Source organism: Cryptomeria japonica, chromosome 4, assembly GCF_030272615.1.
Source record: "Cryptomeria japonica chromosome 4, Sugi_1.0, whole genome shotgun sequence".
In the NCBI taxonomy this organism is placed as follows: Eukaryota; Viridiplantae; Streptophyta; class Pinopsida; order Cupressales; family Cupressaceae; genus Cryptomeria; species Cryptomeria japonica.
Window position 1 is genome coordinate 58,953,102 of NC_081408.1, and position 23,867 is coordinate 58,976,968.

A 23,867-nucleotide genomic window follows, 5' to 3' on the forward strand; every position below is an offset into this window, starting at 1 on the left:
ATTTCTGTGCATACCCCTCGGCCACCAATCGATCTTTATATCTCTCCAAATTATCATTTAAATCTCTCTTCAGCTTGAAGACCCACTTGTTCCCAATATATTTTCTCCCCTTAGGAAATGGCACAAGCTCCCATGTTTTGTTCTTATGCAGAGCTTCCATAGCCTCTTCCATAGAAACTCTCCATTTTCTTTCACATTCAGCTTCACAAGCCTCCTGATATGAACTAGGTTCACCAACATCAATAAGTAATGCATAAGCAGAATTATAAGTAAGAGAATACCTTACAAGTGGTTTGATTACTCTATTAGATCTTCTTAAAATAGGTGATGATTCACCCTGTGGCTCAACTGGTTGTTGTTCTTCTGATCGATCTTCATCTAGTTGCTCTGCATTTGGTTGTTCTTCATCAAGTACATCTAGATGTGTTAGGACCCAGAGGAAAATGAGAGGGGGGGTGAATCAGTTGTTAATTAATTTCAACCCAAATATAAATTAATCAAACTTGATACTTAATATCGGTAAACCAAACTTAATGTCAGTTGATAGATTAGCAGTTAATATTAATACTAATGAAACTCAATGCATAAAATAGAAAGAGAAACAACATCCACAACACATAACACAGAGATTTGTAAGTGGAAACCCTGTAAGGAGAAAAACCATGGTGGGAAACCTTACCCACAATCAAATGATACTACTACAGATAGTATGTGTATACAAATGGGGTCTGTACATGTAGAAAGGCCAACCGCCTGGAGTCACACTAACTAGAATTGGATGGTTAAATCCAATGATAATGTATTGCTCAAAGTAGCATCTCCAATGCTGGATTCAATACCGGTTAAGCTCTGATAATCACCTTCAAACCTTCTCTATGGTCTACTCATATGATCTTCAATATTTGCACATACCATGTTACAATACCATAACCTTACTTAAAATATTATTTTGTATATCCATCTCACAAATGAGATCTTACATATATACCAAAATCTAGGACCAAATGTACAAGTCGGCTAACTAAAATAAAATCAATTACAAACAAGTCAAGATGTGATGCATCATGTCGGCTTAATACATTTACAACAATATCCAATTAATAAATCATCTCCATAACGTGTCATACTGATCTGGAATAGATAATGCATGCCAGTCCATAACCTAGACCAATTTGCCAGTAATAGCAAATATGTCAACCCGATTAGACCAATAACCAAAATACTAGAACCAAGTGTCCAAACCATGTCTTCGACATAACCAAGTGATCTCCAGATGATAACAAGTCATCCTTAGTGCTAGTGAACAATATACCAATGAATGTGCATAAACCATTAAACTTGTTGGTGAACATAATGTGTTGGTTCAACATAACCAAAGATCTCCAGAAGGATAAGTGTTGACATCAATGGCAAAACTAATGCAACACATCTAATACCAACAAGATGATCATCATTTTTTTCAACCTCTACTGGAATAACTTCCATACCTTGTTGTTCTTTACCTCTTTGCATTGAATTTTTATTAAAATACACATCTCGACTAACAATAATCTTGTGGGCAGTAGTATCCCACAATCTGTACCCCTTTGCACCTTCTACATAGCCAAGAAAAATACATTTTGTAGACTTCTTGTCCAACTTATTTCTATTCTCTTTAGGAATATGTACGTAAGAATTGCAACCAAAAATATAGAGGAATGAGTAATCAACTGGTTTACCTTTCCATATTTCTTCTAGAATTATATTATCAAGAGCAGTAGTGGGAGATCTATTGATTAGGAAACAAGTTGTATTTACAGCATCACCCCAAAATTTATGCTCCAAACCAGCAGTACTCAACGTGCATCTGGCTCGCTCCATGATTGCATGGTTCATGCATTCAACAACACCATTTTTTTGTGGTGTCCTAGCAACCATCAACTGCCTTGCAATTCCATGCTCACTGCAAAATTGATTAAATTCTGTTGAACAAAACTCACCTCCATTATTAGTTCTAAGACATTTTATTGTCTTACCTTTCTGATTCTCTACCAGAGCTCTAAACCTCTTAAAACAAGAAAACGCTTTAGATTTATTCTTGAGAAGATAAATCCACACCTTATGGGAATAATCATCTATAAATGAAACAAAATATGATGAACCTTCAATAGATGTTATAGGAGCTTCCCAAGTATCTAAATGAATTAGATTTAATACATCTTTGCTTCTGGTAGTACTTCTAGAAAAACTTAGTCTATTCTATTTTCCAAACAAACAATGTTCACAAAAACTTAAATCTTTAGATTTTGCGGAGAAGATTTTTATCTAGCAGTACCTTGAGACCTTGTTCACTCATATGGCCTAGCCTTTGATGCCAAGTTGATAACGAGTCCATCTCTACATCAGATACCACAGCAACCTCTCCAGATTTAGTTTGGTCAACTAACTTATAGAGATTGTCAACCTTCTCTCCCTTTAGCACAAACAAAACTCCCTTTGTTACATTGAGACAACTATTTTCACCACTGAATCTATAACCTTGTTCATCAAACACTCCAAGTGAAAGTAAATTTTTCATTAAACCAGGTACATGCCTAACATGTTGAATAGTTATAACTACTCCATCAAACATCTTGATTCTTACCTCTCCTTCACCAACAGCTTCACATGGGTTTTCATTTCCCATGTAGACCATACCACCATCACAAGAACAATAAGAAGTAAACCAATCTCTATGTGGTGTCATATGAAAGGAAGCACTAGAATCAAGAATCCAAACATGAAGTAAATAACTTCTCAAATTAGCAGTTAATACCTCTCCATCTTCCAATGGTGTATGAACTTCAATAGTGTTTGCCTCCGATGCAGGTGTACTAGGGTTCTCCTTGGTTTCTTTTGACAGCCTGCAATCCTTCTTGTCATGTCCATTCTTGCCACAGTTATAGCATTTCACCCTTTTTTTGCCCCTTTGATTTGGACCTGGTTTGTCCATGCTCATTATTTGCTCTTTCCAGAGTTATGCCTCTCGCAATAAGGGTTTCATTAGAAGAAGATCCTTGAGATGTCTTCCCCCATGAATCTTTAGAGATTAAAGCAACCACCACATCCTCAAATACCAGCTTCCCACTTGGTACAGAATTACTAAGAGCCATAACCAACTGATCCCAACTATCTGGAAAGGAGAAAAGTAATATTGCTTCCTTATCTTCTTCATCAATTTTCACATCCACTGAAGCCAATTTGCTTGTCAGTGTAATGAAATCATTCAGATGATCTATGATAGATGAATTGTCACTCATCCTCAAATTATACAATTGTCTCCTTAGAATAATTTTGTTTGCTAATGACTTTGTCTCATATAGCTTTGCAAGCTTATTCCACAAGTCATGAGCAGATTTCTCCTCTGCAACATTCAACATAACTAAATCTGCTAGATATAATTGGATTGTTGCTCTAGCCACGCTATCCATGGTATTCCAATCTCCTATGCTCAAATTTGCAGGTTTTGATGATAGTCCTTTAAAAGCTCTATCACATCCATCCTTCACCAACAAAGCTTGAATCTTAAGCTTACATAGAGCAAAATTCGAACCATCAAACTTATGTACCTCAAATCTGGTAACACTATTTCCAGCCATTTCTCACTTCTAAAAACAAATAACTTCTACACAAATAACCTATGCTCTCATACCAATTGTGAGAAAAATAACAAGTGCAGAAAATTTGTAAAGAAGAACAATAGAACATAACACACAGATTTACATGGAAACACCTGGTAAAAATATACCAGTAAACAACCACGAGCAAATTTTGTCTTTCATATTGAGTCTCAGGGATTATAGAGTTACAACAATCTCAAAGTCATTTAGGCCTTATTTTCAAAGGAGGAAGAGCTACTCTATATATATACAAATTTGAGAAACTTAATGCAATAATTAAGTTCTCAAATTTGCCACCTCTAACCCTTCTAATTCCACCACTATAGACATATTATTGAATAAGCCTATATGATGCTCTCAATCGTCTACAAGGTTGACACATATAGAGTCCAACTTGATTCTACTATGAATCACTCAATAATTTACTAAGTCAACACAACTGAGTTGCAGAGTCCTAGTTGGAGACAACTTACTAAATATAGAAAGTACGACTCACACAACTACATGTATGACACATATAGGAGAAAAGTCCTAATTCAAGACAACTTGTATGACACATATGGAATAATAGTCCTAATTGACTTCGCATTCCAACAAAAACTTCCCTTATAAGTGTTACATTTTAGTAGGCTCCATAGCCAACAATATGAGGCAGTAGCCTAAAAATATTAACTAGGGCACAAATGCTGATAAATCATTTTGAAGTCATAGAGGATGCATCCTCAACTTTGATGAAAGTGTAGATCTGATTGACCAAGGATTCAATTTTCCTCACATATCGCATAACAAGAGGTAAATTGTAGAGCCAAAGTCAAATTGAAATAGAATTTATTCACCATTTATTGCATTAAAAAAAAGGGAAACCACAGGGTCATGCGAGAAAACCAAATCTGCCAAAAACTCCAAGGCCCATTGTCTAGAACAAGAAAGAAGTCATGGTCCAACAACTGCATCAAAGGAGTAGACAAGGTATCCCAAACACACTTGCTCTAGGCTAAGAGCTCATCGATAGATGACCTCTTCTCTAAAGCTTTGAAATTAGTGCCTTTGATCTAATGTCAAACAAAATCTTGAAAACATACTCATCCAAAATATGAAAATCCATTGGCTTAGAAGCCAGATGGAATGATTCTTGCCATGATCATCCAACACTAGCCTAGAATCATCTTTTTGATCCCTATCTCCATTTTTCCTCTGGATATCTCTTGCTTCACTCCACTTCTTCTTACCTGTCAAATGCACTTGTGCTCCTTTCTACTCCTACTCAACATCGCACATTGTGCTCTTGATACTATCTGTCAACTTAGAACTATTTTCACTTTCAATTCTTATTATTCAATGAAATACTTTTAGCAAATATTTAATGACATAAAAGATTATTTGCAAGAAACATGAGGTAATTTTTATTTCTCATATAGTTATGTTCTAATGGATTGAACTTTATTGCCATGAGATTTTATAATGAAAATTTGTGCATTGATAAAATTTTCTAAATTATACAACACTTGTTAATATTAAATTGGATTTGTTGACCATAATTATATTACACATGAAGATAGAAAAATATTAAAGGTAAATATTTGTATTAAATATTTAAATAGATATATCTCCCAAAATATAATATTAAACAGGTTGTTAACATAAAATAGTTCTCTTTTTTCAATGTATATAGAATGAAGTATAGGAGATGATTTCTTCATATTTAAATTAAAAAAATTCAACAGATATACTTAAAATATAATATAGTTATACGTAGTTTTATTAGATGAACATATTAATTAAAGTAAATAATGATAAAAAATTTAAATTATTTAGATAAAATAATATAATTAGAAAAGTTGGAACTAACTTAATTTCATAATAGTGTTTTTTATATAATATTGCAATGCAAATACAAAGTATTCCTTGTGAAAAATCTCAATATTTCTAAAGTGATAAATGGAACCCTATTAATAAAAAGGTTTGAAAAAGTAAAACTATGGTTTCATTTTGTAAACTCATTCAAGTCTTGATAGAAACATGAGGATAAAAAGAGGGGTCTTAGGTGTTCATTATTCTCAAAAATATTAAAATCTAAACTTCAACAAATAGTTTAATATGCCTACATTGTCACATTATGTCTATTGTCATTTTCTCACCCCCCCCCCCCCCCCACCCCCACAATGAGAATCAACATTGAATTTCCATCTCACAAGTTCTAATCTCATTTATCTAGTAAACCCATTCAAAATCTATAAATTGAACAATCCCCAAACCATTTTCAAGGAAGAAGATTAGATGTACCAAGGTTATGCTATAAAACTAGGAAAAAATGACTTTACAGGTCAGCAATTAGCCATCACTTGGAGTGTGACATCAAGGTCATAAATGGTTTCTATGGTAAGAGATTTCATTCTAGTTATCATTCTTTATATTGTTTTTCCTATAACCTTAGTTTCATGCTTGATATAAGCTAGGATTCGTAATTGATACTCATTTCCTATTGTTTAACCTTGTGTTTTAGTGTCCAAAATTTCTACTCACAATTTATGCATATCTATATAATGAAATCTTTATTTTTAGTAAGTTAATATTATACTTGAGTAGTAAATGTTATGAATAGTTTGATGCATCATGTTTTCTTTCATTTACTTCACAATTTTGGCTCATGCTTTTATCGATTATTTAACTATCCCTATTTCACATTGGGATAGTATGCACACAAAGACGTTCTCTCATTTTAATCTTCAAATCCTTGTTTTTAGACTATCCACATGGCTTATTTACACAATAAACTTAGTTTTTGTCATAGAGTGTCATATATTGTTGTTATAAATGACGAAAAATGTGAAACCACCTAAAATATGAGAGATAAATTCATTCATGAAAAAATATTATCTATAATTTATTAAGAAATTGTATGCTTCATCTTTCCTTATCTTGACTTTACATTCATATTTTTATGTTCCTATTTAGCATTTAGATAACATAAAAATACTTATAGTAGTTCATGATGATATAAGTTATTTTGATAATGTGTTTTGTTGCTCATCTCATTTGTTCCTCATGATTTATTCGTAAATATATATTTCACATTTTTATTATTTCATGTACGTTGTAATCTCCCTCACCTATTTTGTCATTACCTTATATGTTTCCTTATGTTTTTATCTCTTTTATTACATCTTTTTTGAAATTGTATTAACACTCTTTTAACCTTTTCTATTTGGCTTCATGCTTATCTTCCCAATTGGAGTAATGTTGGGTATATTTTCCTAGCTTGACATATTTCCTCTGAGTTTTATTTATATCATCTCAATTCATATGCTTTTATTTATGAATATCTTCTTTTATTTACTACTTGGGTTTCCCACATGCCTTTGTTTTAATTTCTATATAATTATATTTTGGGGCATAATAACATCCACCACCATATGCAATGATTTTCCATATCTTTAGCATACAATCTTACATTGGAGTACAACATTGCCTCCTCTCTTTATACTTTGGACATTTATGGTTACATATTTGAAGTTACATCAATAGCATCATTCCATCCCCTATACCATTTGAACTTTAATTGCCATATTAATTGAACTTATACCTGAGTCAAGGATCAATATTCATTTACCTATCTCATGCCCCTTTTACTTTATGAGCTTCGATTTAACACTTTATCCAACTAGGGATATTTAGATATTCATATTATTTTATGGCTAGATACATAAATATTACTTAGTTTTACCTTCATACTTATCTATTAACACATGATTTACATTAGCACATATATCATAGTTTTTATCATGTCATTTTAGTGTATCTTATTTGAGCATTATACTTTGACTATATGATCACATAAACATATATTTGAATTACATTAGAGAAGAAGTATGCATCCATCCTTTTCCATTTGAGTCATTATTATCATATATTTACATTTGAGATGCAAAAAGTCTTTCCATTTACACATGTTTTCACCTTATTTCATAATAATTCACACGAGGGACCTCCTATATGATAAATAATTTCATGCTTATATGTTACATTAGTGTGCTCACTTGACCCATTTGAACTGACTTGGTAGAATTAAGCCTTTCCCTTTATCAAATTGAGGGAACTCAACATTTCCTTATATCATATTGCAAAAATCAATCATTCCCATTTACAACCATTATGCTTCCCTCTTTATTACATTTGTGGTAAAATCAAGCCTTTCCATTTGGAAGAATCATTATTTATCTTAATATATTGTGTCTCCATGGTTGCATCATCATATATGGTAACATCAAACTTCCCCTTTATTATGTTGTCATTTCATTGCACTAAGATAGGTGTGTTGGGCTACTAAGGATGATACCAAAATCATTTTCCTATGTTAGTTCAAGAAACATTATTATCCATTGGTGTTATCTCCAACACATATACTTATAATGCTTATCTTTGGAGACACTTAAATATGATAGTTATATAGTGCATTCTTGACAAGCATTACTATATATCGTGATATGATTACATGCTAGTACATTCATAATGCTTGTAAGCTTACCTTTGTTTTTAATATACTAGATTCCCTCTCCCACAATTCCTTGTATCATATGGATGCAACCAATTATCAAGGGGACATATCATATATTCTCATGTCTAGATCTACAAATATTTACAAGTTCTTACAAAAAAACATCTTTTACTCTTATGGTGAGTATATAAAAGGTGAACATCCATGACCAAATTCTCATAAGGTCAACTACATTATATGGACCCCATTATTATATCCTTTGATTATCTAATCTATATACTTTGCAGTCACATTTATAAATGCTACATACTTTTAGATGCATAATCATTCTAGGATTCATATGCTCCTAAAAATGGGGGGAACATGTCATGGTGAAATTTTCATAATCACATTTTTTTCCCCATTTAGGCTTGTTCTTATTTTCAAGGGAGTGTTGTTTCTTAGGACTAGTCTATAGTCGTAGATGTCTTCATGGTTATAAATTCATCTAACCTAAATTAAAATTTCACTAACTTCCTTTCATTACTCTAAGGCCAATTAAACACAAATTTCTGAAATTTGTTGCTATGACATTGTATTTAAATGCATTATTTAATTCATCTTAATCATGTCCACCTCTTCAAGCACATATCATTTGTTGAAACATTTCAATATATATATTAAAATATTAAAATGAATATGGTTGACCTAGGAGAACATTTCCCTTTGTCCTAGAATTGCATCCCTAGAAAGTTATTTATAACGACTACTAGGTGATCAAGCTAAGTAAGTTAAAAAATTCTGTAAAATACATAGTATAAATTCATGGGTGTTTGGACAAATTCTCAACTACAAATCCGTCCTTAATCACAAAACTCATTCTTACATAATGTCAATAGAAGATTTAATTTCCTACATGATCTATCATTTTCTATTCTTATTCTCAAGCCATATTAGATTCAAATTTGAAAACACATATTAAATTCAAATCTACATCAATCTTTATGAGTTTAACAATTGTAAAACTAAATACTATTATTTTTATTTACATTTTTAATTCGAAACAAAAAATATCTAATTTCAACTTTTAATTGACAAATCTAAATTAATTTTAGTTATATACGTGATTACATTTACCTAAAATATAGATATCAAATTTATTTATTTAATATTAGATAATAAAAATTATAAAAACTAATTAATACGAAAAATGTTGGAAAATTCATCGTCGCCTATAATAAATTAAGCTTTAACCGTATGAACACAAAATTATGATAATATTTCCTTTCCAACACATAAAAGCACTCAGCATTTTCTGAGAAGTGTGAACAAAGAAGTTACTTATCCTTTTCTATCAATGAAATTACGCAGTAGGTGAAAACAAATGACAGAAAGTGTGACAAGATTTTGGGAAGTTTTTCCTCCTTTTGTCAACAAATCTATAGTGGGACGTGACATTGATAGTGAATTGCCGTGCTGACCAAGTAAAGTTATCATGCTTTTAGTGAATTGAATATTATAGAAAGGAAATTGGGTAGGTAATGAGTAAATTTTCACCCCAGCACAGAAAAGTCTCAGCCGTTGGGAACACGAATTGAATGAATGAAGGTATTCACTGTTATTTTCCATTGTAGAAAAGTCTTAGCCGTTGGTAACACGAATTAAATGAAGGAAGAAGTTATTCAGTACTAAAAGAAGGAAGAACGTATTCAGTACTTTTTCACATAAGTCTTTTTACCTGTTTATTAATAGCCTTCTTACATTACATGCATTTTTCCAATAAATTTTAAAAAACTGTTTTCAACGAATTAGATCTATATCAATGTAAATTGTACAGCCAGTTTTTTTTTTTAAAAAGTGGGTGTAATTGAATCATGTCTTGAATTTATACAATCCACTAGAAGTTTAATCAAGCCACTTAAGAGTATGCAAGATGGAAATGAGTAGGTAATGAACATTCACCCTTATGACTAATAGGTAGAGCCTAGTCAAAACACTATCTAGTTGATATAAAAAATAACCTCATCAACAATTATGAGAGGTACAAAATTTTGAAGGATATTAAAAATAATATTATCAAGAAAGTATAAACACAACAAGAGTGATAAAGAGAGAGTATAGTTGTTTTGATTTACTGAAATTTTCTACTTTTCAATTTATCCATATTATGGAGGGTCTTCTCAGATTAGGATAAGCCATTGGAATTGAATATCTTTGATATGTTTAAAGTTTTCTCTATTCAATACACCTGAATTATAGAGAGTGTTCTTGAATTGGAAGAAGCCACTAGCATCAAATGTCATTAATATGCTGAAATTTTATTCTATTTAGTTTCCCTTTCATTATGGAGAGCATTTTCTAATTAGAATAGGTCACTAGTAACAAATTTATTTAATTTACTAATTTTTCTCTTTTTAGCTTTCCCTTATTGTGAATATTATTTATAAATCAAGATAGGTTACCAACATCAAGCGTCTTTGATGTACTACAAATTTTCTCTTTATTTTTCCCTCACTGTGGAGAGTTTTCTTGAAGCAGGAAAGGCCACCAATGTTGAATGTATTTCATAAGCTAAAAGTTCACCCTCTTCAGTTTTCCCAACCTTTCCAAATTTAAATGTCATTAGTATAAAATGTCTTCAATATTTCTAAAACATCTCTTGAATTTGTACTATTTGTGGAGAGTTCCTAAATTGGCCGAATTTCTAGTACCCTCAATTATTTTCTTAATATTTTCAAATGACCTCTCTTGATTGTTCTCTCAAACTCTTAATTTCTCCTATATATTTTCCACCTATTTCGCTAGTTAAACATGTGACTTCGACATATCATTCAACAAGTGTTGGCCAAAAATCATATATGCATATTAGAGCATTTGTCTAGCAAATAAAAGAACACAATGCACCAACATATTAGGCTAAATGATACTTGTAGTGTTATAAAATTGCAACCCTAGCAATTTTTCACCACATTAGGGTCCTCACGTAAAGTGAATCAAATCCCCAAGCCTAATCAGAGACTGGAGACTGCTCAACCCTTGAAATCTGCACTTTCCTTGCTCCCCACACTACCTAGACTACTTCTTGTCCTAAGAAAAGGGCAGGACAGGGGCGTGGTGCCCTTGTCCCTACCCTATTTTGGGGTAGGACCCTTCCAAATTTGCAATAGAGGTTGCACATCGAGTGGGAAAACTCCATCGATGTCGGTATGTGACAAAAATCAGTCCTATTAACCCTAATTGACAATATAGAAGTTGCATTCATCCTCCCATTGGCATAACACAAAAACAACAAGTCTTCATAAGCGAGAAATTAAAGCAATCAAGCATTGAGTATCTCAAGTCTCCCTTCAAGGCTAGGTGTTGCATTCAAGTCAAGGATTTAACCATTGAAGAGGAGATCGATTTCAACATTCAACTTCATACAAGCAATTTTATCAACATTTCTATCACAACCTCCCTTGAGGTGATTTACATTTCAGTCTTTCATTTACATTTACTTTCAAGTACTTCCTTTCATCATTTGGTTAATTCCAAAACTAGGGTTTGACCTGAAGGAAAACCCCCCAATCCCAACCCCTTTTCTGTGTGTAGGTTGCAGGTGCATAGCTATACTTTCAGATTTGGACTCCATTTGCAGAGGCAGAAAAACCCCTTTCATTTCACGGATTTTTCGGAGGACCGTGTACATTTTCGCCACTGTCTGGGAAACATTTTTTCAAATTCGCAGGACGACTTCATCTCGACATATTATTGCCAGATCCAGGTGCACAACTTCATCCCACACATCGATCTCGAGTTATAATCAGTTCTTTGTCACTTTTGCACTTGGTCTTAATACATAATTCAATCAATTCCTTTCCATTCCAAGATGAGGGGTTTGCTTATCATTCACATATAATTTCATTCAGAATTGAATCTTCTTCTTTGGAGGTTGAATCTAGTGAATCCCCCCCCCCCTCTTCCAATGTAATGCATGAAAAGTGTTTGAAGGGAAATCCGTAGTGAAACTCTCATCTCTCTTTGGAGGGAAAGGATAGCTTTCCTCTATATCTCTCATTCACACATATTTCACTAACATTACATTTTGGTGAACCCAATGTCTTGCATGCTTTCCTTTGAACCAAATTGCATATTTTTTCATTTACAAGTTTAATTTTTCGGCAAACTTAGTGGTTAATTCATTAAAAACCCTAGTTTATAAAATAAGGATTGAGCTTGTGATTCATAAAAATTGCTTGTTGTTATCTTAGATTTGAAAATTATTTTGTTTGTCAAATTCAATTTCTTCATTGTCTTGTTCAATTTGCAGATCAAATTTACAAAATTAAGTGGTTAATTGTTAGAACCCTAATTTTCAAAATTCATCTTGAACTTGTGTAAAAATTGAGTTTCCATTCAATTTTTCAGATTTGTGACTATTTTCAGACTCGTCTTCATTCCTACAATTCAAATTTTCAATTTCCCTCTTTGTTCTAAAATTCAAATTTCAAAAATTATGTGGTTAGGTCATAAAACCCTAATTTTTAAAATTTAATTGGATTTTGTGCAAATTTCAATCAATTTCATTCAGATTTAAATTTCTAAACATTTTCCAAGGTGTCCCTATCCATTAGGTTTGACCTTTTTCAAATTTGCAATTCAATTCCTCTTTTTCTTCAAAACCCTAATAGGGTCCTATTTTCACATTTGAACCTTAATTTTGCTTATCTAGAGATTCTAAAATTTGCCAATTGTTTGGGGTTAACTTTTAAATCATCATAATATTCATCCCTAAACAATTTCGAAAAAAATTGGTTGGACCATGTGCATTCCCGCCACGGTCCTCGGCTTTTTTCTCGAAATTTTGGGAGACTGTTATGACTGTATTTAATAACCTAAATCCAGAAGATTAGATGATTTCTCCATATTTGATCTCCCTAGAATCAAAAATACCTCCAAAATTCAACATTTCAAATTTCAAGATTTTTTTTTAAATTAAGAGGTTAATTAGAATCTCCCTTGATTTTAAAAATTCTCTTTTTGTTAATTTTAACATTAAGTGGTATCCCCTTGGCCCTAATTTTAAATTCCAATTTCTTTGGATTTATTATAAAATTATTTTAGAAATTATGTCATTTTTCTTTCTCCAACAAAGTTCAAATTGTCTAATCATTATTTTATTCAATTTTGCATTACTCAATTTTGTAAGCTTTGTTTCTGAAATTCAAAATTCAAAATTTAAAATTCAAATTTTCTCTCTAGTGCATGAGTTTTACCAGCATTAGTCCTACCTATAGAATCCCCGTTAGACAAAGCATTAGAATTAAGACCTCCCAAGGTTTAATTACCAAGGAGATGGAGCCTAATTTGGGTGACTTCTTTAATGAGGATAATGCTAATTCTTCCCATCCTAATCATGTGCCTATTTATCCCATGATGAAGAAGAAGCTTTAACTAGAGTCTCTATAGATCAACTTTCCAAATTGGACAATCAATTTGACAACTTTCAACAATGGATGTCCCAAGAATACCCTAATAGTGAAGCTCTTCCATTAATTGAATGCCTTAAACACATGATTCAAAGTGATAAGAATAGAATTGATATTGTATACACCTAAAAATGGTCTGAAGATAATTAATTAAATAAGCAATTATTTAATTAATCCCCCTCCCTAATTTAATTAAATTCATTAGCAATTTGATTAAATTCTCCCTTTCATCTACTTATTAATAAATCCAAGGATTTATTCATTAAGTTCATTTCAATAGAAACCCTTTGATTAATTAATTCACATTAATTAATCCTCCCCCCTTTTCAATCAATTCTTCTAATCCCCTAATTAATTAAAACAAATCAATTTATGAGTTGTTGAAAATTAATTAGTCTTTTCCTATTATTTGAATTTTTAAATTCAAATTACCCACATGCCTCCTAACTTCTAACCACCTGACCTAACCATGCCTCTAAACTAACCCATTCCACCTAACCTTGGGTTTGCCTAACCCTATCCTATCTTGAACATTCTAACCTCCTTATCCTAACCTCTTATGGTGTGGATATTCTTCCCTTGAGACACATGGCACTTTGGCCACATGTCTCCTCTCTTGGACACTTGCCCTTTTATGAGCAAGGATATTTGACACTTGTCACCACAGAGATGACAAGTGTCCCTTCCTCCAACCTCTTCTCCAACCTCCTCCAATTTCACACTTGATATCTTTAGACTCAATCTTGACCGTTGATTCCTGCCACCTCATCCCTGGCCTTGGAAATCCTATAAATATCCCCCATTTTGGAGTGCAAAGGATCCCATCTCATTATCAATTTACGCATTGTTACTATAGGCATATCATTTGAGCATTGTTGTTATAGGCAATTGCATCTTAGACTTAGCTTAATTTGATCTTTTTCTAGCATAATTGTTGAATCATGTAGCTTAATCAATCTCTTTTCTAACTTAATTACATCATCATCATAGCTTAATCATGCATATCATTAGCTTAATTAGTCTCTTGGATCAATCTAGCATAATCAATCTCATCTTTGCATATCATTATCATTTCAAATCCTCCATCTAGGTGTAGTCAAGTCACTAGGATTGCTTATCCAGATCTAAGAGCAAATCCATACTTGCATCTCTTAGGAGGTGATAGGTCGCTTTGTCATAGTTCATCTTTATTTGCTTGTTATTTTCTAATCATGCTTGTAATGATCTATTGAGTGTTTGTGTTGCAGCTGCAGGTATCACACTTCACAGGCATGACATTTTGGCACCCACCGTGGGACCATAAATCTCATTTTTGGCCTCTTAACATTATCAAATTTCCAATCTAGCAGGTTTCTAGCTGGGTCTGATTCAAAATTTTGTACGAGCTCCCTTTTTGTCTCGTACGAGTTCCTTTGTGTCCTCGTACGATCAGGTGAGAATTGTCATACGAAATTTTGTTTCTATGATTTCAAAATAGATTGCATTTTAGGGTTTTCATGCTTCAATTTGATTATTACTAATGCTAACCTTGGTCTGTTTGTGAGCTTTTCGATAGCCTAACTGGTTTTTGCAGGATGATTGTTGAAGATTACGCTTGTCAAAGCTTCATTTCATCCAAACATCATGACTACTAACATATCTATTTTGCAGGTTGCCTAGGAGGACTCAACCAAACTTTATGTCTTCTTTAAATTTTCTAGGCACTTTTTGTGGCTAATGGAAATGAACAAACATGTCTTATGTGTTTTGATGATAGGTGAGTATGATCTCACCTTTCTTAGGTGATCAGAAAGCCTGACTCATCCTTTTCTTTCAATAGTGCACATCTTTAGCGGGCCTGCCCTCCTGAGGAGCCTATAAGGCCAAAGCCATTAAGGTCGGTGAGAGGGGAACGACCCAAGTGGGAATAGCTAATGCCAAGTACTCCAACCCACTATAAAATAAACGTGATTTGATGAAAATCAAGTCAATGGAAGTGCTCGGGAATAGCTCTCCCCATACCTTTGGGTATATCAAACCTTGGTTTTCAAGGCTGGGAGACCTCTTAATTGAGTTTATACCCCGACACAGCAAATAGATCCCTTACTATTTCCGATTAAGATTAGAAGCTACCCGATTCACCTCCGAAAGGGGAATAATCTTTGTGTAAGAGAGATAGTAACTCTCCCAAGACACTTTCCATATCGTGTCCCCATTAGCATTTGGAATCGGATAATACGACGTTGAGAATCCATTGCGTGAGACTCAACAGTCGTATTCTAATTAGCTATTGGGTGTGTGCCTAAGTTTGCAAGCAAAGGTTTTCTCTCTCAGCCAACTTCCTTAGGTAGCGTACTGTACTTGAGGTCACTTATCATATTGCGTGTTTGCTGTGTCTTTGTCCCTAAAACAAAAAAATCAAACATCTAAAAAATTGGAAAACAAAAGAAAAACATCAAACTTCATTAATCAAAAAATTGTCCAAGCAAAGTTTTTGTCTCTGTCTTGTCCTCTGTCATACAAGGCATCTAGTTTATCATCTGGTCCAGTGAGAATTTTCATGCAAGTCATCTCAGCAAAAAAATTTATGTTATCTTTTATCATCTGGCCTAGTGAGAATTGTCATACAAGTCATTTTAGCAAAGAATTTTGTGTCATCTTTTGTCGTCTGGTTCTGTGAGAAAGCTCGTATGAGTTTATGTCTTCTATCGTGTGAAATTTCTGGTTTGTCGTATGAGCCTGTCTAAATTGTCATTCGAGGTTGTGTATGGTGTTGTACGAATTTATGTCTCTGTCTGTCCAGAACTGTCTTCTTGCATGTCTTTTTTAGATCTGTCATATTTGGTTGGTCAGTTTATAGTGAGCATAAACACCTGATATCTGTCATTCTATGCTTAGATTGTCACCTTGGTTCGCTTGGTCAAGTTATCATCTGTCAAATTGGATTCTAGAAATAGACACCTCAAGATTTTCAAGTATTCACCTTCAACAAGTTCAAGATCTAACACCTCAAAGTGCATTATCACCCTCTTGGATAAATTGATCACTCAAAACATAGTTTGTCATCATGATCTATCATCCTCTATCATGAAACTACAACATTTGGTCAGGACAACCTTGTCCCACATTGTAGGATATATCATTCCTATTGGACTTGGTTTTTATCAAAATCATCATCATTGCACTCCATAACCGAAGATCAAAAAACTTGCAAACTTTTAAAACACTTGAATCATATTTTTGTGTCATATCACTTTATTGCATTTACATTGACAATTGATCACTTATTGAAATAACTTTTGGACAATCGAATCCTAGCACAATATCTAACACACCTGTATGCCCGTTTTAACTAGGGCTCAGAGACAAAAGATTGCAGAAATAGAAATAGAAACATTTGAAATAACTGAAGATTATAGATACATGGAACACGAAGATGAAATACAAGTTGACGAGGAAATAACAAAACAACATGTCAGAGACATCGAAAAATATCCTCAATTAGATAAATTTATGGAGAAAATATTGGAGGGAGACAATGAAAAATATTTCCTAATGTTAGCAAAATTTGGTGCTACACTCCCCCAAGATTTTGATGAACAAATTGACACAAAAGAGAAGTGACCTCCCCATTAATAATGAACAATGTGAGGATATTTTTGAGCTCAAAATTAATGACACGTCAATTCCTAGTAACACCAGAACCAATGAGGAAACTTACATTCCCAAAAGGGATGACGTAGAAATTTTAAATAACGAGCAATACAATGAGGATACAAGAAGGGGTAGAGATGATACAAGAAGAGATCAAGATCCTCCTTGAATGCAAAATCATGGTTATGCAACAACAAATCATGTTGATAATCCCATCACAAACACAAAAAATACAAACACTGCAAACACAAATTCAAGACATGCAGAGAGGAAATGTTAGAAGATACTCACTTCAAGAAATTTGTCCTTATCCATTCGACATAAATCTAAACATGATACCATTTCCTATAGGTTGTGAAACTCATAGATATGAAAAATATGATGGAAGCGCCGACCCTCAAGATCATATACGAGAATTTTGTACAATGAGTATGAAGTTTGCACATGAGGATACATACTTGCGTAAAGCGGAAAATCGAACCCTAGGTGTTCCCCCACTCCAAGGAGAGAGAAAGGAGGTCACTAGGGTTTGACAGTTTTCACTTAGGGAAGACTTTACATTCAAAGGAGGGGTAGAAAATCACGAGATCCAATCCCACACAATGCAAGTTTGGATTCTAGATGAGTTTCAAGGGTTGAGACAGCAAGGATACCCTCCTTTGTAAAGAATGTAGATAGAAGGATTGAACTAGGAATGTATGTGAAAGTAAGAAAGATTAGCTTGCAGATAGAAATAGAAACATGGGATGAAGTTGCGGACCTGGAATTAGCAGTAAAATGTCGAGACGATGCTGTCCTGTAAATTTGAGCGAAAGTTGACGGGACGATGGCGCCCAGAGTGCACACGGTCCTCCGAAAAATCCGCGAAACGAAGGGGGATCTGTTCATCTCCGCACAAGGATTCCAGATCTTCAATTACAGCCATGTACCTGCAACCTACACACAGAAAAGAGAGGATGATTGGGGGGTTAGTTATGAGGGGTTTGCCTTTAGGTCAAACCCCGGTTTTGGAATTAACCAAGAAATGAGAATGCTGTAAATGTAATGTAATCAAGTACTGATACCTTGTTGTAAGAATGTTTGTATTCTTACATGCGAAGGTGTAATGATGTTGTATGTTGTAATTTGTAAGTGATCTCCTCTTCAATGGTTGAATCCTTGTCTTGAATGCAACACTTAGCCTTGAATGGAGACTTAAAATGCTCAATTGCTTGAAGGAATGTTTGAATGCTTGAATGTTTGAATATCGCTTTCGCCTTTTTGCACACATATGTCCTCCTCCCTTTTGAGAGGGGAAAATGTAGTTTATATACTTGTCAATTAGGGTTAGGAGACTAATTTTTCCGACCTTAGGCCGACCTAGGAAGATTATTTTCCAATTTGCAAACTTGAAGACCCGATGCCCACAAGAGACTGGGCCCAAAATAGGGCCAGGGACCAGGGCGCTGGACGCCATCGTCCTGGGGGACCAAGGTAGTAGGCGCCATGGTCCTGAAGGACTAGGGCGCTGGGTGCCATGGTCCCACCTCCCGGGACAACAGGGTGCAACGAAGGATCAGGCCAAGGTGCAGAAAGATGCAGTTTTTGGTGTCGAAAACAGGTTTCGGGGTCTCCATTCAGGTTCAACGTTGCGTCGCCATCATGAAGACCCAAATGCAGTCGAAATTGCAAGTGTCACAATTTTAGGATGCTATATTTAGCCCCCACTTTAGCGGGAGTATAAGCGTATGCCCATACTTCCGGTAAAGTACAAGGAAACAACTTTGAAAGACTTTCACCACGTCAAGGAGGCAAGATACACCAAGCCCCCAGTGGACTAAGGATCTTACGACTTCGATTGACAAAGTAAAAGGGAAGATCACAAGGGAGAACCATGACTGTCAGTAGTGAGGTTCCCTCACTATGAGTCATGCAAGAAAAATGTCAAAAATTTTCAAGGTAAAGCTAAGTTCACCAAGAAATTTTTAGAGATCTCGAAGAGATATGGACGGAGTGTATGCCCCCTACGTTAAAGCGATCGCACACGCCTCATCGAGGGTGATTGCTTTAAGGTAGTGATTCACATAAGAAATAAGAAAGGAAAGGAGCACGTTATCACAAGGATTTAGCCCCCAAGTGTGAGATAAGCCCAAGGATAATAGACACAAAGCACAAGGTACGAGGTGACTTCGCTTTCCTCGGGGTCAGTATGCTGTATGATAATTCATGTATATCATATGTATGTATGCATAATTGTTCTTCATTCCCCAATTAAGGAAGGTCACCTAGAAGAAGGGAACACATGTGTCTTTTGAGTCAACATGAGAGAGACCAAAAGAGATCTCAATGCTGTGCATCGTCCTCAAGTAGACAACACTAAGGACAACAAATAGAAGAATGATAATAACACATAGAAGAAGTAACAAAAGAGAGGAGGAGAGAGTCTGCTATGCTAATGAACTAGTCTAGCACGTCATCTACCCCCCGATCTTGCTGATCAATATTTCGGGAAGGCAGGAAACATGCCAGAGGAGGAACATCTAACACAGCAGATGGAGCTATCACGAGATCCAAACAAGGGCTATGTTCATGTTCCAAGCCACGTTGTTCTTGTCTAGGAGCTAGGATAAGTGCTTTAGAAAATTCGTTAGATAAATGGTTATCAACATCAACATATTCATATTCATTATCAGAATGAAGAGGAATAACATTTTCATCTATATCATCAAGATTTATAAAAATAGGATCTTTAACTCGCACCGGATCAAAATCATCATGCATCTTATGTTTAGGAGATTTTGGCTCAATTTTCGGCTGAGGAGAAAATGGAATAATAATAGCTGAAGGTGTTTTTGGGGATTGTAAAGTTTGAGAGGCAGCTGCACAAGCTCTAAGACGACGCTTTTGTCGGCGTTCACGTGCAGAACGATTTCGTCTAGTCTTAGTAGGAAGTTGAGAAGATTGAGGAGGAGGAATGTTCTCATCCTTATCACTTGGGTGTTTGGGTTGTGATCTCTTAGGTTGGATGATAGGAGAAGAGGAAGGTCTCTTCTCTTTATAAGAGGAAGGAGGAGGAACATTCGGTTTAGGAAGGAGACCAAGTCCATCATGACGAGGAGGTATAGGTCTACCTTTAGAAAGTTTATTAGACATAGACGTAGTTACATCCATAGGGATGGGTGGGGAATCTTCTTGAGGGAAGACATTAGTTTTATCTTTCAAAGGAAGAACTTCCTTCTCAAGAATGACAGGAATATCAAGTTTGGGTGTTCTAGGTTCACTTAGAGATAGGATCATGTCTTTTTTCCACTTTTGATAAGATTTGAAAAGATGATCACTTCGCGGTGGAAGAGATTGGAATTGTTTAGGCCAAAAATAATCAATAGGAACACTAGAAGTTCTTTTAGCTGGTTTAAAGAGACTATGATTGATAGTAACAACTTCACCATTATGGGGAAATTTCAAACACTTGTGAATAGGAGAAGCAATAGCTTTCATGGAAGATAGCCAAGGATAGCCTAGCTTCACACGAAATTGTTCAGATGATGGAATAACAGCAAAGTTCACATCAAGGGATTTGTTATGAACTTCAATAGGTAATGTAATAGAACCAATTGCAGGAGAAGAAAATGCATCAAATAGTTTCACAACCACATTTGTTTTGTCATAGATCACTCGATTCAATTGCAAAGTAAAAAGAAATTCTTCAGTAATGACATTAACCATGCAAGAAGGATCAATAAGCACTCCACAGCAAGGTGTATTCTTAACTTTTGCAACTATATATAAAGGACCATCAGGTGCCCTGATAGTTTCACTAGAATCAAATGTGATGGAAGGTTCTTTACGAATTTTCTGCTGCTCTACAAAGTTAATCACATTTGGAGTCATAGACACAAGATCATCAGGTGAGACAGAGGAATCATTAGAATCAATCACATTAGAGGTATGAGAAGGTAATGGATCAGTAAAAATCTTAAGATTTTGGTTAGGAGGAGCTACAGATGTGTTGCCTTTATCATTCACTCCTAAAACAGAGATAGTATTATTATCAATCAAATCTTGAATTTTACCTTTTAAAGAAAAACATTTTTCAGTATCATGCCCAGGTTGACGATGAAATTGACAAAAAGATTTGTTATCAAAATAGGGTGACTTCACCTTTGCAGGATCTATTTGCTTTATAGGAGGGAGAGTAAGCACATTTTGTTCCAGTAACTTATTCATAATACTATGCAATGATTCATTCAAAGGAGTAAACTCTCTTGCTTTCTTGAAAAATTTAGAAATAGGAGGCACACCTGATGCTGCATTCACATTGTTGTTGATGATGTTTTCATTGAACTTGATGAACTCTCTGTTCGGTTTAAACTTCCCAAATGGTTGTTGACTACTATCACCCTTATCACTTGGAGCCATAGGATTTGCTTGTTCCATTTGGCTCACAGTCAGTTGATAATTGTGAAGAGTTGCGCACAACTGTTGGAAAGAAGTAAACTCAGAAAACATAAGTTTTTCTCTAATATATTTTTGTAAATTAGAAATGAAAATTCTTTGAATATCATTGTCAGGTACTGGAAAAGAAATTTGAGCACACAAATGCTTATATCTACCAATGAAATTAGTCACTTTTTCTTTAACACCTTGTTTACAATGCATTAAATCAATCAGATAACTTTAGGACCTATATTGTTTTGAAATTGTTGAATAAAAGCATTCGCAAGTTGTTGGAAAGAAGTAATAGAATAGGAAGGCAACAAGCAATACCATTGTAGGGCCTTATCTCTTAATGTTCTAGTAAACAGTTTTGCAAGCAACCTTTGGTCATGAGCAAAATCGGTACATATTGTTTGAAAGGTCTTAACATGTGTTAGAGGATCTCCTTTACCATTATAAAGCTCCAACTGTGGGATCTCAACATGCTTAGGGGGAATAGCTCGAATAATGTCAAGAGAAAGTGGGCTCGCAACATCAAATGTGGGCACACTAATCTTAGATTGATTCATAGAAGCAATTTGTTGCTGTAAAGAAGAGACAATTTGTGCAAGATTGTTAATGGTCGCTTCAGTCGAAGAGTTCATATTAGACGTGTTAGATTGTGATGGAGGTATTATGTTATTGAAAGAAGGTATTGATTGAGAGTAAGGTGGGGGGACACTATGATAGTTAGTCATAGGAGATGATTGGAAAGGAGGAACACTACAAGGAGGAATGGAATGATTAAACGAATTGCCCCCTTGTGTCATGTTCATTTGTGGAGATGTAATAGGAACACTCATTGAGGGAATGAATGAAGAAGTCAGATTGAATGAAGGAAGAGGGTTGATCGAAGAAGAAGGATTGCCCCCATGACTAGTGATCATAGGCAGAATGTTTTGTATTGAAGTAGTTGTTATGTTTGATGTAAAAGTAGGTATACTAGCAATAGAAGTTGTCAAAGGAATAGAATGATTGACATAGGTAGGAGGTTGTGTATAACCTAAAGTTTCGGCACAACTCTTCATAGGCATCACATTTGAATCCACGATGTGTGCAATACCACATAAAATATCAATTCCATTCTTATCACTTTGAACCATACGTTTTAGACCCTCAATTAATGAAAGAGCTTGACTATCGGGGTATTCTTGAGACATCCATTGCTGAAAATCATCAAATTGGTTATCCAATTTTGAAAGTTGTTCTACAGAAACCTCATGGAGAGCTTCTTCATCATTAAGAGGATTAGAGGAATTACCTGTGTCCTCATTAAAAAGGCCAGTCAAATTAGGTTCCATCTCCTCAGTAATTAAACCTTGGAAAGACTTAATTCTACGGCTTCGTCTAACAGGAATAGTGTAAGTAGGGCTTATTGTTGTAAAACTCATGCACTAGAGAGAAAGAGAAGATTTTGGATTCAGAGGTAGCAAATTTCACTAAAATCAGCCAATCTCCTAGATTTAAGCTGTTAAATGCAATCATGATAGTCTCCCGAAATTTCAGAAAAAATGTCAGGGACCGTGGCGAACGGAGTGCACACGGTCCTCGCAACTTTTTTTGAAATTTTCAGAGATGAAAGTTATGATGATTTTAAAGCTAATTTGAAAAAATTGAGTGATTTTACGGTCTGTAGATAGGCCAAATTAAAGTTGCAATCTCAAAATTGAACCCTACCAAGATTGTTGAAAAATGCAAAATTTGAATTTTGAAAAAGAGAGGGAAACTGAAAATTTGAATTTTATGATTGTAGAGGGAATACTAAAGGCAATGCAAGCTTGAGATTTAAAAGTTGATTCAATTTCACGCAAAATTCAATTTTAGAAGTGGAAATCAAAGTTATTGCAATTAAACACTTAATTTCAAAAGTCACATATTGCAAAGATTTGAATAAAGCACTGAAACTTCGAATGAATGCATACACACTTTTCAGATTTAAGACAGTAAGAAATGCAATTTTAACACAAAATTTCACTTTCAACAATTTTTGAATGATTATAAGCCTTAATCCAAGCAATCACTAGACCAACTTTGACTTTAATTTTGAAAGTGTTAGAATTGATGAAGTCAGCCAAGATTCTAGATTTTAGCAGAAAAATACAGTAAGATCTAGCTCTCGAAATTTCGAAAAAAATGTCGGGGACCGTGGCAAATGGAGTGCACACGGTCCTCGCAACTTTTTTCAAAATTTTCAGGGAT